The sequence below is a fragment of the Oncorhynchus masou genome, chromosome 9 (genome assembly GCF_036934945.1).
Source record: "Oncorhynchus masou masou isolate Uvic2021 chromosome 9, UVic_Omas_1.1, whole genome shotgun sequence".
NCBI classification, from domain to species: Eukaryota; Metazoa; Chordata; class Actinopteri; order Salmoniformes; family Salmonidae; genus Oncorhynchus; species Oncorhynchus masou.
Genome location: NC_088220.1, coordinates 80,072,367 through 80,091,422, shown reverse-complemented (window position 1 = coordinate 80,091,422; position 19,056 = coordinate 80,072,367). Strand labels below are relative to the sequence as shown.

Sequence of the window (19,056 nt, the reverse complement as noted above, 5' to 3'; positions counted from 1 at the left end):
TAGCTTCTCATGCTTTCGCCGAAAAGCATTTTAAAAATCTGACTTGTTGGCTAGATTCACAACGAGTGTAGCTTGAATTGAGTAACCTGCATGTGTGTTTTAATGAACGTTTGAGTTTTAACGAGTGCTATTAGCGTTTGGCATAGCGCATTTGCATTTATTGTTGGCAAGGTGGACCCAGAGAGGTTAACGGGTTTGCAACCATAACAAGTTAAACCTGTTAAGTGTAGGGGGCAGTATTTTGAAGTTTGGATGAAAAACATACCCAACTGAAACTGCCTATTTCTCAGGCCCAGAATCTAGAATATGCACATAATAGTTTCCAAAACTGTCAAAATATTGTCTGTGAGTATAACAGAAGTGATATTGCAGGTGAAAACCTGAGGAAAATCCAACAAGAAAGTACCTAAAAGAAACAAATCTCCCTGTTCCATTGCATGCCTTCCCTCCATTTAAAGGGATATCAACCAGATTCCTTTCCCTATGGTTTCCACATGGTGTGAACAGTCTTTAGACATAGTTTCAGGCTTTTATTCTGAAAAATGAGCAAGAAGGATCACATCGTGTCAGTGGATGGCTGGGTGCCAGCAGAGTTTTGCATGCGCAACAGCTTGGAGCAGACATTTTCTCTCTCTCTCCTATTGAAAAAGCTATGGTCCGGTTGAAATATTATCGATTATTTATTGTAAAAACAACCAGAGGATTGATTATATAAAACGTTTGACATGTTTCTACGAACTTTACGGATACTATTTGACCGCTCGAGCCTGTGGATTTCTGAACATAACGCGCCAACCAAATGGAGGTATTTTGGATATAAAAATAATCTTTATTGAACAAAAGGAACATTTATTGTGTAACTGGGAGTCTCGTGAGTGCAACATCCAAAGATCATCAAAGGTAAGCGATTCAATTTATTGCTTTTCTGACTTTCGTGACCAATCTACTTTGCTGCTAGCTGTTTGTAATGTTTTGTCTGCTGAGAGAGATGTCCTTACATCAACGCTTGGATAGCTTTTGCTGTAAAGTTTTTTTTAAATCTGACACGCCAGGTGGGTTGACAACAAGCCAAGCTGTGTTTTGCTATATTGCACTTGTGATTTCATGAAAATTAAATATTTTTAGTAATTTAATTTGAATTTGAGGCTCTGCAATTCATCGCCTGTGTGGAGAAAATGATCCCGCTAATGGGATGGGTGCGCCAAGATTAAGTGAGTGGACATTTAGCAGCAGACAGACAGACAAAGGAGACGGTATAGGACTGTCCTGCCTTCTCTACTGTCAGCTACTGTTCTCTAGTCACTAAAGAACAGGACTGTGGAGTGAGACTGCTCTATAACAGTCTCTCTCTCTCTCTCTCTCTCTCTCTCTCTCTCTCTCAGAGAGAGGGAGAGGGGAAAGACAAGGAGAGGGTGAGAAACAGGGAGAGGTGTTCTGACCAGTTGGGTGGTCATGGGACAGGCAGGAGGAGAGGACAGAGAGGTGTTCTGACCAGGCAGGAGGAGAAGACAGAGAGATGTTCTGATCAGGCAGGAGGAGAGGACAGAGAGGTGTTCTGCTCAGGCAGGAGGAGAGGACAGAGAGGTGTTCTGACCAGTCAGGAGGAGAGGACAGAGAGGTGTTCTGACCAGGCAGGAGGAGAGAACAGAGAGGTGTTCTGACCAGGCAGGAGGAGAGGACAGAGAGGTGTTCTGACCAGGCAGGAGGAGAGGACAGAGAGGTGTTATGATCAGGCAGGAGAAGAGAACAGAGAGGTGTTATGATCAGGCAAGAGGAGAGGACAGAGAGGTGTTCTGACCAGGCAGGAGGAGAGGACAGAGAGGTGTTCTGATCAGGCAGGAGGAGAGGACAGAGAGGTGTTCTGATCAGGCTGGAGGAGAGGACAGAGAGGTGTTCTGACCAGGTGGGAGGAGAGGACAGAGAGGTGTTCTGACCAGGCGGGAGGAGAGGACAGAGAGGTGTTCTAACCAGGCAGGAGGAGAGGACAGAGAGGTGTTCTGACCAGGCAGGATGAGAGGACAGAGAGGTGTTCTAACCAGGCAGGATGAGAGGACAGAGAGGTGTTCTGACCAGCCAGGAGGGAGGACAGAGAGGTGTTCTGAGGCAGGAGAGGTGTTCTGACCAGGCAGGAGGAGAGGACAAGAGGTGTTCTGACCAGGCAGGAGGAGAGGACAGACAGGTGTTCTGACCAGGCAGGAGGAGAGGACAGAGAGGTGTTCTGACCCAGGCCAGGAGGAGAGGACAGAGAGGTGTTCTGATCAGGCAGGAGGAGAGGACAGAGAGGTGTTCTGACCAGGCAGGAGGAGAGGACAGAGAGGTGTTCTGACCAGGCAGGAGGAGAGGACAGAGAGGTGTTCTGACCAGGCAGGAGGAGAGGACAGAGAGGTGTTCTGATCAGGCAGGAGGAGAGGAGAGGTGGAGGCAGGAGGAGAGGACAGAGAGGTGTTCTGACCAGGTGGGTGGTCGTAGTTTCTTCTTGATGCCTAGATAGACCCTCAGGTTCTTCACCTGCCATTCCCTCTCTGGACGATTACTCTACAGGGACACAAAACAGACAGATTAGATGTTTGTTTGTTTGTTTGTTTGTTTGTTTGTTTGTTTGTTTGTTTTTGTGTGTGTTTTTGTGTGTGTTTTTTGTGTGTGTGTGTGTGTGTGTCTCTTACCCGCACTTCCTTGTACATCCTGAGGGAGACAGTGCTCAGGATGAAGTAGCGGTCGTGGAAGCTGCCGGTGTTCAGTCCCAATCCCAGAATGCTCCTCTCCTCCCGGAACTTCACCATCCCGTGCTTGGACACATCCACTTTACTGGCTATGGGGGGACGAGATGTACCAAATCAGAAACAGCATAGGTGCAATAGCAGAGCTGAGAAGTCAATTAAATTGTGTGTGTGTGTGTGTGTGTGTGCTGAGAACGTTGATATATGTATTTTGTTTTCAATGCGAGTGAACAGACTGTTTTCCTAGCACAGACTGAAATATGTTCTGAGATTCCTCCAATGGTATTGAGGAGTATACCACCTCAGTCATTGGCTTCCTCAATAAGTGCACCGACGACGTCGTCCCCACAGTGAATGTACGTACACACCCCAACCAGAAGCCATGGATTACAGGCTAAAGGGTAGAGCTGCCGCTTTCAAGGAGCTTGACTCTAACCCGGAGGCTTATAAGAAATACCGCTATGCCCTCCAACGAACCATCAAAACGGCAAAGTGTCAATACATGACTAAGATCGAGTCGTACTACACCGGCTCTGACGCTCGTCGGATGTGACAGGGCCTGCAAACCATTACAGACTACAAAGGGAAGCACAGCCGAGAGCTGCCTAGTGACACGAGCCTACCAGACGAGCTAAACCACTTCTATGCTCGCTTTGAGGAAAATAACACTGAAACATGCATGAGAGCACCAGCTGTACCGGAAGACTGTGATCCCTCTCCCCACAGTCGATGTGAGTAAGACCTTTAGACAGGTCAACATTCACAAGGCCGCAGGGCCAGATGGATTACCAGGACGTGTACTGCGAGCTTGCGCTGACCAACTAGCAAGTGTCTTCACTGACATTTTCAACCTCTCCGAGTCTGTAATACCAACATGTTTTAAGCAGACAACCATAGTCCCAAAGGCTGGTCATGGCTCACATCCACACACTCATCCCAGAAACCCTCCAATTTGCATACCGCCCCAACAGATCTACAGATAACGCAGTCTCTATTGCACTCCACACTGCCCTTTCCCAACTGGACAAAAGGAACACCTACAGTATGTGAGAATGCTTTTCATTGACTTCAGCTCAGCTTTCAACACCATAGTACCCTCAAAGCTCATCACTAAGCTAAGGACCCTGGGACTAAACACCTCCCTCTGCAACTGGATCCTGGACATCCTGACGGGCCGTCCCCAGGTGGTAAGGGTAGGTAACAACACATCCGCCACACAGCTCCTCAACATGGGGGCAGCTATGTTTGATTTAATCGCCAATTGTTTTGCCCTGATCACACGTTAAAAACATCCTAAAGTTGATTCTGCACTTAGTTTGACCAGTTTAGTGACATATAATATGTAAATTTGAAGTTTTGATGGTTGCAATTTTCGTGATCAGAAGTCCATCACTTTTGGGGTAATTCACCTGAAGATGTTAGCATTTGCATATAATAATTAATAACAAAGAACACACCAACAGCAACCAAACCGTTATATTAGGTAAGCCATAACTCCTTCCACGACATTCTTGTCGAAGACCATCAACGGTAAGGGAATATTTATGTTATAAAATTGTATTTTTGTCAACTCCAACATAGTAGAGAGAAAATATGCTAATGCCTGAGCGCCGTCTCAGATTATTGAATAGTGAACAAATTCTGTAACTTAAAAATTTTTGTAACACAGCGTTTGCATTAAGGAGAGTGTATCTTTCTAAATATATGTAGAACATGTATATTTAGTCAAAGTTTATCCTAAATGTTTATTGCTGTTATTTGACCAGTTTAGCTGACGGAGCTATGTAAATTTAAGTTTTTCTCCGGACATTTCTGCAGCAGTTTTTTGAACATGGCTAATTAAACAGAAGATTTATTGATATAAATTGACACACCAACAGCAAAAACATAAATTACTGGTAACATAACTCCTTTACTGTCATCTTGTGAAGACCATCAAAGGTTAGGGAATTATTTTTGTTTTAATTGTTTTGATTGTGCATTTTCCATAGCAATGTGGCTAAATATGTAATGCCTCCTAGTGGTGGTTTAACATAAATATGTGAACATGTTTTCGCTGTAAAACATTTTAAATGTGACACGCTGGGTAGATTAACAAGGTGTTTATCTTTCATTTAAGCTATATGGACTTGTTAATTTAGTCAAAGTTTATGATGTTTTTGCTGTTTTGCTTTCCTGCGGACCATTTTATTTCTGGACATTTCTGCTGCATTTTTTGAAACATGGCTCAAGTTAAACATTTTCAAAACTCTTGCATATTAGTCATAAATGTCACCCCCTGTATAAGCCTCCACATTGACTCTTACCTGTCATCTGATGAAGATTTTCAATTGGTTGTGAATTATTTTTCTTTTAAGCCTCCACATTGACTCTGTACCAGTATTTTGTATATAGCCTACATATGCCTCTGTACCATACTCTCCTAGTACATGGCCTTAACATAAATTGACTATGTTTACCAGTAAAACATTTTAATAGCCTCCACATTGCCTCTGTACCAGTACCCCCTGTTTATCTTTCATTTAAGCTATTGACTTGTTAATGTGGAGGTTAAATTTTTTAAGATTGACTTTGCTTTCCCTGCGCCCCATTTTAGCTGAAGCCTCCACATTGACTCTGTGCAGTACCCCAAGTTAAACATTTTCAAAGCCTCCACATTGCTATCTGTCATAGTCACCCCCTGTATACAGCCTCCACATTGACTCTGTACCAGTATCCCCTGTATATAGCCTCCACATTGACTCTGTACCAGTTACCCCCTGTATATTGCCTCCACATTGACTCTGTACCAGTACCCCCTGTATATAGCATCCACATTGACTCTGTACCAGTACCCCCTGTATATTGCCTCCACATTGACTCTGTACTGGTACCCCCTGTATATAGCCTCCACATTGACTCTGTACCAGTATCCCCTGTACATAGCCTCCACATTAACTCTATACCGGTACCCCCTGTACATAGCCTCCACATTAACTCTATACCGGTACCCCCTGTATATAGTCTCACTATTGTTATTTTACAGCTGCTCTTTAATTACTTGTTACTTTTATCTCTTATTTTTATCCATATTATTTTTAACTGCATTGTTGGTTAGGGGCTCGTAAGTAAGCATTTCCCTGTAAGGTGAACAAACACCTGTTGTATTTGGGGCATGTGACGAATAACATTTGAACTGGTGCTGCTCGGAGCCGAAGGATGCTGCTTAGACCCTTCCACAGTTCACAATGCTCTGGCAAAACATGACAATGCTTGATGATAGTTGATGGAAACAGCGCATGTTTTAACTTTGCCCAAACCAAAACCACTAAGAATGAATTCCTAAACTGTTCATTTTTGAAATATGCATGGTTAGTTAGTGTTAGTGTTAGTGTTAGTGTGTGTGTGTGTGTGTGTGTGTGTGTGTGTGTGTGTGTGTGTGTGTGTGTGTGTGTGTGTGTGTGTGTGTACGTACCCAGGTAGATGCGTATGGCCTCCATGGCGAGATGTTTTTTGACCAGCAAGTGGGAGTCGGTACCCAGAGAATGGATGATGGGTAACACACGCTCCAGATGATGCAATGGGCTCTCTGAGAGACAGAGAGACAGAGAGATAACACAGATCCACAAAGAATTTGAAAACAAATCCAATTTTGAAAAACTCCCATATCTACTGGGTGAAATTCCACAGTGTGCCATCACACCAGCAAGATTTGTGACCTGTTGCCACAAGAAAAGGGCAACCAGTGAAGAACAAACACCATTGTAAATACAACCCATATTCATGCTTATTTATTTTATGTTGTGTCCTTTAACCATTTGTACATTGTAAAAACACTGTATATATATAATATGACATTTGTAATGTCTTTATTGTTTTGAAACTTCTGTATGTGTAATGTTTACTGTAAATGTTTTATTGTTTTTCACTTTATATATTCACTTTATATATTATCTACCTCACTTGCTTTGGCAATGTTAACACTTGTTTCCCATGCCAATAAAGCCCTTGAATTGAATTGAATTGAGAGAGAGACAGAGAGAGAGAGAGAGAGAGAGACAGAGAGAGAGAGAGACAGAGAGAGACAGAGAGAGAGAGAGAGACAGAGAGAGAGAGAGAGAGAGACAGAGAGAGAGAGAGAGAGACAGAGAGACAGAGAGAGAGACAGAGAGAGAGAGATGGAGAGAGAAAGAGATGGAGAGACAGAGAGAGAGAGAGAGAGAGACAGACAGAGGGAAGGGGACAAAAAAGTCTCAACATCAGCATAGCACCACCCCTCCATAGCACTACCATCCCGTCATCCCATACCTCTTCCCCCAACTCTCCTTCCTCTCTCTCTCTACTCCAACCTCTCCTTCCTCTCTCTCTCTCTCTTCTCCCACCTCTCCATTCCTCTCTCTCTCTCTTCTCCCACCTCTACTTCCTCTCTCCTCCCACCTCTCCTTCCTCTCTCTCTCTCTTCTCCCACCTCTCCTTCCTCCTCCCCTTCCTCTCTCTCTCTTCTCCCACTTCTCCTTCCTCTCTCTCTCCTCCCACCTCCCCTTCCTCTCTTCTCCCACCTCTACTTTCTCTCTCTTCTCCCACCTCTCCTTCCTCCTCCTTCCTCCCTCCTCTCTTCTCCCACTTCTCCTTCCTCTCTCTCTCCTCCCACCTCCCCTTCCTCTCTTCTCCCACCTCCCACCTCCTCTCTCCTCTCACACCTCTCCTTCCTCTCTCTCTCTTCTCCCACCTCTTCTCCCACCTCCTTCTCTCTCTCCTCTCTCTCCTCCCACCTCTCCTTCCCTCTCTCTCTCCTCCCACCTCTCCTCTCTCTCTCTCTTCTCACACCTCTCCTTCCTCTCTCTCTCTTCTCCCACCTCTACTTCCTCTCTCCTCCCAACTCTCCTTCCTTCTCTCTCTCTTCTCCCACCTCTCCTTCCTCTCTCTCTCTTCTCCCACCTCTCCTTCCTCTCTCTCTTCTCCCTTCCCTCTCTCTTCTCCCACCTCCTTCCTTCCTCTCTCTCTCTCCTCCCTCTCCTCCTCTCTCCCACCTCTACCTCCTCTCTCCCTCCCACCTCTCCTTCCTCTCTCTCTCTCCCTCTCTCTCCCACCTCTCCTCCTTCTCTCTCTCTCTTCTCCCACCTCTCCTTCCTCTCTCTCTCTCCTCCCCTCTCCTTCCTCTCTCTTCTCACACCTCTCCTTCCTCTCTCTCTCTACTCCCACCTCTCCGTCTCTCTCTCTCTCTACTCCCACCTCTCCTTCCTCTCTCTCTCTCATCCCAACTCTCTCTCTTCTCCCACCTCTCCTTCCTCTCTCTCTCTTCCCCACCTCTCCTTCCTCTCTCTTCTCCCACATCTCCTTCCTCTCTCTCTCTCTTCCTCTCCACCGCTCCTTCCTCTCCCTCTCTACTCCCATCTCTCCTACCTCCTCTCTCTCTCTACTCCCACCTCTCCTTCCTCTCTCTCTCATCCCAACTCTCTCTCTTCTCCCACCTCTCCTTCCTCTCTTCTTCCCCACCTCTCCTTCCTCTCTCTTCTCCCACATCTCCTTCCTCTCTCTCTCTCTCCCACCTCTCCTTCCTCTCCCTTCTCTACTCCCATCTCCTCCCACCTCTCCTTCCTCTCTCTCTCTTCTCCCACCTCTCATTCCCTCTCTCTTCTCCCACCCCCTCCTTCCTCTCTCTCTCTTCTCCCACCCCTCATTCCTCTCTCTCTCTCTTCTCCCACCTCTCCTTCATCTCTCTCTCTCTCCCACCTCCCCCTCTCTCTCTCTCCACCTCTCCTTCTTCTCTCTCTCTCTTCTCCCACCTCTCCCTCTTCTCCCACCTCTCCTTCCTCTCTCTCTCTTCTCCCATCTCTCCTTCCTCTCCTCTCTCCCACCTCTCTTTCTTCTCCCACCTCTCCTTCCTCTCTCTCTCTCTCCCACCTCTCCTTCCTCTCTCTCTCTCTACTCCCACCCTCTCCTTCCTCTCTCGCTCTTTCCACCACCCCTCCTTCCTTCTCTCTCTCTTCTCCCACTCCCCTTCCTCTCTCTCTCTCTTCTCCCACCTCTCCCTCCTCTCTCCCTCTACTCCCACCTCTCCTTCTCTCTCTCTCTCTCCTCCCACCTCTCCCTCTCTCTCTCTCTCACTCCCCTCTCCTTCCTCTCTCTCTCTACTCCCACCTCTCTCCTTCCTCTCTCTCTTCTCCCACTCTCTTATTCCTCTCTCTCTCCCATCTCTCCTCCCTCCTCTCTCTCTCTACTCCCACCTCTCCTTCCTCTCTCTCTCTACTCCCACCTCCTCCTTCCTCATCTCTCTCTCTTCCACCACCTCTCCTTCCTCTCCCTCTCTACTTACTCCCTGTCTCCTTCTCTCTCTCTTCACCACCTCTCCTTCCTCTCCCTCTACTCCCACCCTCCTTCCCTCTCTCTACTCCCACCTCTCCTTCCTCTCTTTCTACTCTACTCCCACCTCTCTCTCTACTCCCTCCTCTCCTTCTTTCTCTTCCCACCTCTCCTTCCTCCTCTCTCTACTCCCACCTCTCTCTACTCCCACTCTGACCTCATCTCTCTGTCTACCACCTCTCCTTCCTCTCCTCCTTCTGGCTGACCTCTCATCTCTCTGTCCACTCACCCGGTCTCCTCCTCCTGACTGACCTCTCATCCTCTGTCCACTCACCGGTCTCCTCCTTCTGGCTGACCTCTCATCTCTCTGTCCACTCACTCGGTCTCCTCCTTCTGGCTGACCTCTTCATCTCTCTGTCCACTCACCGGTCTCCTCCTTCTGGCTGACCTCCCATCTCTCTCTCCACTCACCGGTCTCCTCCTTCTGACTGACCTCTCATCTCTCTCTCCACTCACCGGTCTCCTCCTTCTGGCTGACCTCTCATCTCTCTCTCCACTCACCGGTCTCCTCCTTCTGACTGACCTCTCATCTCTCTGTCCACTCACCGGTCTCCTCCTTCTGGCTGACCTCCCAGCAGCTCCAGTAGTCTTTCTCTCTGACCTGGATCTTCCGGCGGTCCAGAATCTCACAGGTCAGCTCTGCTGCCGTCATAGAACCAGGGATCTGGAGGGGAGAGCAGCGGAGGGAGTGAGATTCAGCACCGCTTCTTACTCTCTTTATTTCCCTATCATGAAAAAGGTGAGATCATAAGGGGTTAGGTAAGGTCAGAGGTGAGAGTGTGTCACCTTGACATGCTGCTCTGTCGTCTCCTTCTTCTCCTCCAGGTACACTGTACAGATGAAGTCACCTGCTGACCCCAACGCCTGCACAACGCACACGCAAATTCAAGTAGTGTTAAAGCACATTGGGTTACTGCAGAACACTGTATGATATAAGAAGGTAGTGTGACTCACATAAGCCTTGGTGTTGTGGAGGTGTGTGTGTGAGTACTGTATGACTCACAGAAGCCTTTGGTGTTGTGGAGGTGTGTGTGAGTACTGTATGACTCACAGAAGCCTTTGGTGTTGAGAAAGGTGTGTGTGAGTACTGTATGACTCACAGAAGCCTTGGTGTTGTGGAGGTGTGTTGTGAGTACTGTATGACTCACAGAAGCCTTTGGTGTTGTGGAGGTGTGTGTGAGTACTGTATGACTCACAGAAGCCTTTGGTGTTGAGAAGGTGTGTGTGAGTACTGTATGACTCACAGAAGCCTTTGTGTTATGGAGGTGTGTGTGAGTACTGTATGACTCACAGAAGCCTTTGGTGTTGTGGAGGTGTGTGTGAGTACTGTATGACTCACAGAAGCCTTGGTGTTGTGGAGGTGTGTGTGAGTACTGTATGACTCACAGAAGCCTTGGTGTTGTGGAGGTGTGTGTGAGTACTGTATGACTCACAGAAGCCTTGGTGTTGTGGAGGTGTGTGTGAGTACTGTATGACTCACAGAAGCCTTGGTGTTGAGGTGTGTTGTGAGTACTGTTTGACTCACAGAAGCCTTGGTGTTGAGAAGGTGTGTGTGAGTACTGTTTGACTCACAGAAGCCTTGGTGTTGAGAAGGTGTGTGTGAGTACTGTTTGACTCACAGAAGCCTTGGTGTTGAGAAGGTGTGTGTGAGTACTGTTTCACTCACAGAAGCCTTGGTGTTGAGGTGAGTGTGTGAGTACTGTATGACTCACAGGGACGCTGGAGTTGTGGTTCAACTTCTCTCTGACTTTAATGATGGCCGTGATCTCATCCAGCTGTCTTTTCAGCTGCAGCTCATCCACCTGAACCGCAAAACAACCACACACGGTCAACCACACACGGTCAACCACACACGGTCAACCACACACGGTCAACCACACACGGTCAACCACACACGGTCAACCACATGACAAAACAACATGATCGTATTTTTGGATCCTCTGGGAGGAGAAGAGACACAGTCTGGTACCAATCACCATGTCAGCCTTGAGTTGGGGAGGAGCACTTTGGGATAGCGGTCAGGTCAGATGAAGTGAGGAAGAACAGATAACACTCAGGTTCTGCCTAGCAACAGAGATGCATTGGCTGTTCAGTTGTGGAGGAGGAGTCTCAGCCCAGGAGAAAGGGTTAAATATCAGTGCTTGTGTGAAACGTTTTTTTCATCTGAATTACAGCTGTAACGACCCTTTGGGAAGAATTAAACTTCATTCATCTTCTCTAGTGTCCGTGACGTATTTACTCTGAGAAATTAGAACCCGACAGTATATAACGACTTACTCCATGGTTTGAAACATCATTGACCAGCTCACACTGTAGTCACCCCCTACCAAACACTGTAGTCACCCCCCTACCAAACACTGTAGTCACCCCCTACCAAACACTGTAGTCACCCCCTACCAAACACTGTAGTCACCCCTACCAAACACTGTAGTCACCCCCTACCAAAACAGTCACCCCCTACCAAACACTATAGTCACCCCCCTACCAAACACTATAGTCATACCCCTACCAAACACTGCGGCCATTCCCCTACCAAACACCAGAGGGCAGAAGAGAGCTAGTGCCTAAACTCAAAGATGACAGAGTGCCGTGGGGATTCAACTATGTACAGATCTAGGATCAGCTTCCTCTACCTCAATCTTAACCTTAAACATTAGCAGGGGAAAATGCTAAACTGACCCAAGATCAGCGTCTATGGGCAATAATGCATTTCAATTTAAGTCATTCAGCAGACACTCTTATCCAGCGCGACTTACAGGAGCAATTAGGGTTACGTGCCTTGCTCAAGGGCACATCAGCGATTGTTCCCCTTGTCGGACTCAGGGATGCAAACCAGCAACTTTTCGGTTACTGGCTCAATGCTCTAAACTGCTAGGCTAGCTGCCGCCTCTGAGGTTCAGGGGTCAGGGTTTAGAGCTAGTGTCTCTGACAGTGTCTCTGACCTCCTCAAAAATATATGTGTAGTGCTCTATGAGGTTAGTGTTCTATGGGTCAGGGGGGGTTAGAGCTAACAGCGTCTCTGACCTCAAAGACGTCAGTGTAGTGCTCTATGAGGTTAGGGGTCAGGGGTTAGAGCTAACAGTGTCTCTGACATCAAAGACGTCCGTGTAGTGCTCTATGAGGTTAGGGGTCAGGGTTAGAGCTAACAGCGGCGTCTCTGACCTCAAAGCGTCTCTGACCTCAAAGACGTCAGTGTAGTGTTCTATGAGGTTAGGGGGCAGGGGCAGGGGTTAGAGCTAACAGCGTCTCTGACCTCAAAGACGTCAGTGTAGTGCTCTATGAGGTTAGGGGTCAGGGGTTAGAGCTAGCGTCTCTGACATCAGTAGTGCTCTCAGGGGTTGACCTCAAAGACGTCAGTGTAGTGTCAGGGGCAGGGGTGTAGTGCTCTGATCAAAGAGGTTAGTGGGGTCAGGGGTTAGAGCTAACAGCGTCTCTGACCTCAAAGACGTCCGTGTAGTGCTCTATGAGGTTAGGGGTCAGGGGTTAGAGCTAACAGCGTCTCTGACATCAAAGACGTCCGTGTAGTGCTCTATGAGGTTAGGGGTCAGGGGTCAGTGCTCTATGGGTTAGAGCAGGGGTTAGAACAGCGTCTCTGACCTCAAAGACGTCCGTGTAGTGCTCTATGAGGTTAGGGGTCAGGGGTTAGAGCTAACAGCGTCTCTGACCTCAAAGACGTCAGTGTAGTGCTCTATGAGGTTAGGGGTCAGGGGTTAGAGCTAACAGCGTCTCTGACCTCAAAGACGTCAGTGTAGTGCTCTATGAGGTTAGGGGTCAGGGGTTAGAGCTAACAGCGTCTCTGACCTCAAAGACGTCCGTGTAGTGCTCTATGAGGTTAGGGGTCAGGGGTTAGAGCTAACAGCGTCTCTGACCTCAAAGACGTCCGTGTAGTGCTCTATGAGTTCCTCTACGACGAGGCCAGCTGTGTAGTCCTTCCCATCGCTCTGGAACAGTGTTGGGCCAAATACTATAGCCAGGTTATGGAGATTCATCTGGTTCAGCTCTGCAAACCGCTGCACACTGTGGACAACACACACACCGTTACACTCTGACCTGAGGGGTGTGTGTGTGTGTTTATATGTGTCTCACCAGTAGAGGTGGTTGACCAGGGCTCGTAGCGTGGCCTTGTTGACTCTGGGCAGCTGGCTCAGCAACAGCTGGTACTGACAGATCTTTCTGCTCTCCTCTGGGATCACTGACAGACAACACACACACAGCCAAGCATGTTTAATTCAGTTAGGTCACTTTGGTTCCGAGTGAATACACCCCTGCTATATAGTACCTCACCCCTATTTTAGGGTGAGTGTCGGGAGTTGGAGTTAGAGTGTAGGGTGCTACGGTTAGGGTGTACGGTGTTGGGGTTAGGGTATAAGGGTAGGGGTTAGGGTGTAGGGAGTTAAGGTTAGGGTGTAGGGGTAGTGGTTAGAGTGTAGGGGTAGTGGTTAGGGTGTAGGGGTAGGAGTTTGGGTGTAGGGGTAGGAGTTTGGGTGTAGGGGTAGTGGTTAGGGTGTAGGGGTAAGAGTTTGGGTGTAGGGGTAAGAGTTTGGGTGTAGGGGTAGTGGTTAGGGTGTAGGGGTAGGAGTTTGGGTGTAGGGGTAGTGGTTAGGGTGTAGAGCTAGGAGTTAGGGTGTAGGGCTAGTGGTTAGGGTGTAGGGGTAGGAGTTAGGGTGTAGGACTAGTGGTTAGGGTGTAGGGGTAGGAGTTAGGGTGTAGGTGTAGTGGTTATGGTGTAGGGGTAGGAGTTAGGGGGTAGGAGTTAAGGTGTAGGGCTAGTGGTTAGGGTGTAGGGCTAGGAGTTAGGGTGTAGGGCTAGTGGTTAGGGTGTAGGGCTAGGAGTTAGGGTGTAGGGCTAGTGGTTAGGGTGTAGGGGTAGGATTTAGGGTGTAGGGGTTACGGGTAGGAGTTAAGGGTAGGGTTAGGGAGTTAGGGGTAAGGGTGTAGGGGTAGGGGTTAGGGTGTAGGGGTAGTGGTTAGGGTGTTGGGGGTAGGGGTTAAGGGTAGGGTTAGGGAGTTAGGGGTAAGGGGTGTAGGGGTAGGGGTTAGGGTGTAGGGGTAGTGGTTAGGGTGTTGGGGTAGGGGTTAAGGGTAGGATTAGGGAGTTAGGGGTTAGGGTGTAGGGGTAGGGGTTAAGCTTAGGGTTAGGGAGTTAGGGGTAAGGGTGTAGGGGTAGTGGTTAGGGTGTTGGGGTTAGGGGTTTTGTATACATTTCATTATATTTCAACCTCTTTTTTCCATTTTCGAATAAAAATATACCTTCCTGCAACCCGCTTCACCCAATGTGGTACGGATCTGCAATTCTTTAGACCTTATAACTGGAACCTCCATCAGAGGCTTGCCATCAGCAGCTAGGCAGCTAATTAGCTACGAGCTTTTTGTCATTGTTAGCCACTGCTAGCGGTCTTTACCTTTTAGCTCGGACTCCAGCCACTTTAGCCCGGATAGCCTGGATAATACCTGCCAGTCTGCACAGCACCATATCAGCCCTGAGCATATCGGACTGCTTTTTTATCCACTACATCACCGGATTGCTGCCGCAAGCTCTGGACCATTACACCGAATCTTCACAGCTAGCTAGTTGCTACCGAGTGGCTATTGTGGCTAATGCCCTTGTCCAGAAGCATGCACCAGCTAGCCTCGAGCTAGGCCCATTTCCCGGCTAGCAAACAAAGTACACCAACTACAATACCTCTCTTCCCAATTGGACTGGACCCTTTGTCGACAAGGAACCCCGCCGATCCATCACAACTGGTCTGCTGACATAATCCGGGCGATGTGCTGGTGTTGATCTATCTGCTAGCCCCGGCCCGCTAGCTTCCTGAACGCCGTGTCTCCCGCCGCCTTGCTTAATATTCGACTACCAAACGGCTCCCTGTTTCATCTTTGCTGCTCATTGGACCCTGTGATCACTCAGATACACAGCTGATGCCTGCTGGACTGTACATTAACACAGTACACGCCCAATTTTTCAGTTTTTGATTTGTTAAAAAAGTTTGAAATATCCAATAAATGTCGTTCCACTTCATGATTGTGTCCCACTTGTTGTTGATTCTTCACAAAAAAATACAGTTTTATATCTTTATGTTTGAAGCCTGAAATGTGGCAAAAGGTCGCAAAGTTCAAGGGGGCCGAATACTTTCGCAAGGCACTGTAGACCATCCAATCAACTACCTACCTCATCCCCATATTTATTTTTTGTTTTTGTGCTCGTTTGCACACCAGTATTTCTACTTGCACATCCTCATCTGCACAGATATCACTCCAGTGTAAATTACTAAATTGTAATTACTTCACCACTATTGGCCTATTTATTGCCTTACCTCCTTACTTCATTTGCACACACTGTATATAGATTTTTCTATTGTGTTATTGACTGTATGTTTGTTTATTCCATGTGTAACTCTGTGTTGTTTTTGTCACACTGCTTTGCTTTATCTTGACCAGGTCGCAGTTGTAAATGAGAACTTGTTCTCAACTGGTTACCTGGTTTAATAAAGGTGAAATAAATAATAAATAACTAAAAGGGTGTAGGGGTTAGGTGTAGAGGTAGGGTTAGGGTGTAGGGGTTAGGGTGTAGAGGTAGGGTTAGGGGTGTAGGGTGTAGAGGTAGGGTGTAGAGGTAGGGTTAGGGGTGTATGGGTTAGGGTGTAGAGGTAGGGTGTAGGGTGTAGAGGTAGGGTGTAGAGGTAGGGGTTAGGGTGTAGGGTTAGGGTGTAGGGCTCACCAGGTGTGCTGAGCCATGCGCTAGCAGCCTGTATGGTGAACAGTCCCTCTCCAGACTCTCTGAAGAAGCGTTTCAGTGTGTTAGACACGTCGTCCACCTGGTGCTCACCCTCCTTCAGACGCACGCTACGGGCATCACGCCGAAACGCCTCGCACAGCGCCGCCACGCGACTGTTCACACCGCTCTTACGGTAGATACCCTCGGACGTCAGACCTAAAACACACACACACATGAATATGCACACACTTCATAACACATACCCTTTCACAACTCCTTCTCTTACTAACCAACCAAAACAGAGGTCAGAGTTCAGAGCAGCAGCTAATCAGAGCCCAGAAGGGATTAGGAAGAGTTAGCAGATGTAACAGATTAAAATTCCAACCACAAAACAGGAGAAACTACCCAGAACCCAACAGGTTCAGCCTGATCCCCAGTAAGACCAGTGAGTCACTAAGTCAATAGGAAAGAAACCACAAGCCTTGGTCAGCAGAGAGAGAGAGAGAAGTTAACTTATCTTTCTCTCTCTCTCTCTCTCTCAGGTTATGTGTTAACTTATCTCTCTCTCTCTCCTCTCTCTCTCTCCTAGGTTATGTGTTAACTTTCTCTCTCTCTCTCCTGGGTTGTGTTAACTTATCTCTCCCTCTCTCGTTTTTTCTCTCTCTCTCGCTCTCTCTCCTAGGTTATGTGTTAACTTATCTTTCTCTCTCTCTCTCAGGTTATGTGTTAACACATAACCTAGAGAGAGAGAGAGAGAGAGAGAGAGAGAGAGAGAGAGAGAGAGAAAGCGAGAGAGAGAAAGCGAGAGAGAGAAAGCGAGAGAGAGGGAGAGATAAGTTAACACAACCCAGGAGAGAGAGAGGGAGAATGTTAACACAACCTAGGAGAGAGAGAGAGGAGAGAGAGGAGAGAGAGATACGTTAACACATAACCTGAGAGAGAGAGAGGAGAGAGAGAGAGAGGAGAGAGAGGAGAGAGAGAGAGATAAGTTAACACATAACCTAGGAGAGAGAGAGAGGAGAGAGAGGGAGAGAGAGAGAGGAGAGAGAGGAGAGAGAGAGAGGTAAGTTAACACATAACCTAGGAGAGAAAGAGGAGAGAGAAGAGAGAGAGAGAGAGAGAGATAAGTTAACACATAACCTTGCTTTTGCAATGTAAACATGTGCTTCCCATGCCAATAAAGCCCCTTGAAATTAATAGAGAGAGGGGGGGGGGTGAAGGAGGGAAAGAGAGAGAGGAAATGAATAGTGCTGATTGGTTGTCCTTATTTCTCTATGTGAGCCAGAACAGTCACGAGGCAACACAAACACACTGCACATACACACAGCTACACACAATCTCTCACCACACTGTGTGATGTAGTCAATGCAGCGGTCCACTATAACAGGGATGTCGGTCTCAGTTAGTTGCTGCTGACTAGAGAGTCCCCTGCACTGCCTGCTGCTCTCTGCATGGACACACCAACCCTGGAAGTCAAGCTTCCTCTCCCCTCGATGTACAGAGTCCTGGAGGGAGAGAGGGAGGGAGACAGAGGGAGGGAGGGAGGTGGAGAGGGAGAGAGGAAGAGAGGAAGAGAGGAAGAGAGGAAGACAGAGAGGTAGACAGGGAGGGAGACAGGGAGACAGGGAGGGAGAGAGGGAGGAAGGGAGGGGGGAGGGAGGGAGACGGAGAGGGAGACAGAGAGGGAGGGAGACGGAGAGGGAGGGAGGGAGACGGAGAGAGGGAGGGAGGGGAGATGGAGAGGGAGGGAGGGAGACGGAGAGGGAGGGAGGGAGGGAGACGGAGAGAGGGAGGGAGGGGAGATGGAGAGGGAGGGAGGGAGACGGAGAGGGAGGGAGGGAGACAGAGAGAGACGGAGAGTGAGGGAGGGAGACGGAGAGAGACGGAGAGAGACAGAGAGAGACGGAGAGAGAGGGAGGGAGACGGAGAGTGAGAGTGTGGGAGGGAGATGGAGAGAGAGAGAGTGGGAGGGAGACGGAGAGAGAGAGAGAGTGGGAGGGAGAGAGAGTGGGAGGGAGAGAGAGAGAGGGAGGGAGGGAGAGAGAGGGAGGGAGACAGAGAGAGAGAGGGAGGGAGACAGAGAGAGGGAGACGGAGAGTGGGGGAGGGAGGGAGAGGGAGAGAGAGGGTCAATATAATAGTGCTAGTGTCAGCATATTTAAAACATGTCATTTTGCCTCATTTCTAAGCACCCCTTCCAACCCCTTGAACTAACAACAAAAAGTGTCTTCACTGACCGAGTCTGTAATACCAACATGTTTCAAGCAGACCACCATAGTCCCTGTGCCCTGTCTAAATGACTACCTGTCTAAATGACTACCTGTCTAAATGACTACCTGTCTAAATGACTACCTGTCTAAATGACTACCTGTCTAAATGACTACCTGTCTAAATGACTACCTGTCTAAATGACTACGGACCTGTAGCACTCACAACTGTAGCCATGAAGTGCTATGAAAGGCTGGTCATGGCTCACATCAACACCATTATCCCAGAAACCCTAGACCCAATCCAATTTGCATACCGCCACCCTGCCCTTTCACACCTGGACAAAAGGAACACCCTATGTGAAAATGCTGTTCATTGACTACAGCACAGCATTCAACACCATAGTACCCATTAAGCTCATCACTAAACTAAGGATCCTGGGACTAAACACCTCCCTCTGTAAATAGACCTAACAACCTCTCCCTCAACATGATCAAGACAAAGGAGATGATTGTGGACTACAGGAAAAGAAACACACCAAGACAGTCGTGAAGAGGGCACGACAAAATCTGTTCCCCCTCAGGAGACTGAAAAGATTTGGCATGGGTCCTCAGATCCTCAAAAGTTCTACAGCCCCCCAGAGTTAATATGGTAGCATCATCCTCTCACCTGCCTCTCTCCACCAGAACCAGCACCCCATTCTCCTGCTGGATCGCTGGGACAAACACACAACAAGTTAACACACACATATGGAACCATTTAATGTTATGATGGTACAAACACAGAGAGAGACAGAGAGAGAGAGAGAGAGAGAGAGAGAGAGAGAGAGAGAGAGAGAGACAGAGAGAGAGAGAGAGAGAGAGAGAGAGAGAGAGAGAGAGAGAGAGAGAGAGAGAAAACAGAGAGAACAGAGAGAAAGAACAGAGAGAGAGAGAGAGAAAAAGAGAACAGAGAGAGAGAGAGAGAGAGAGAGAGAGAAAACAGAGAGATCAGAGAGAACAGAGAGAAAGAACAGAGAGAGAGAGAGAGAACAGAGAGAGAGAGCGAGAACAGATGGAGAGAGAGAGAACGAGAG

General features: G+C 48.1%; 1 pseudogene; it reads right to left on the bottom strand.

The window, feature by feature from the left end:
• The window catches only part of LOC135546668 (arf-GAP with Rho-GAP domain, ANK repeat and PH domain-containing protein 1-like), a 95,870-nt pseudogene that overhangs the window by 11,637 nt on the left and 65,177 nt on the right, over nucleotides 1–19,056 (bottom strand).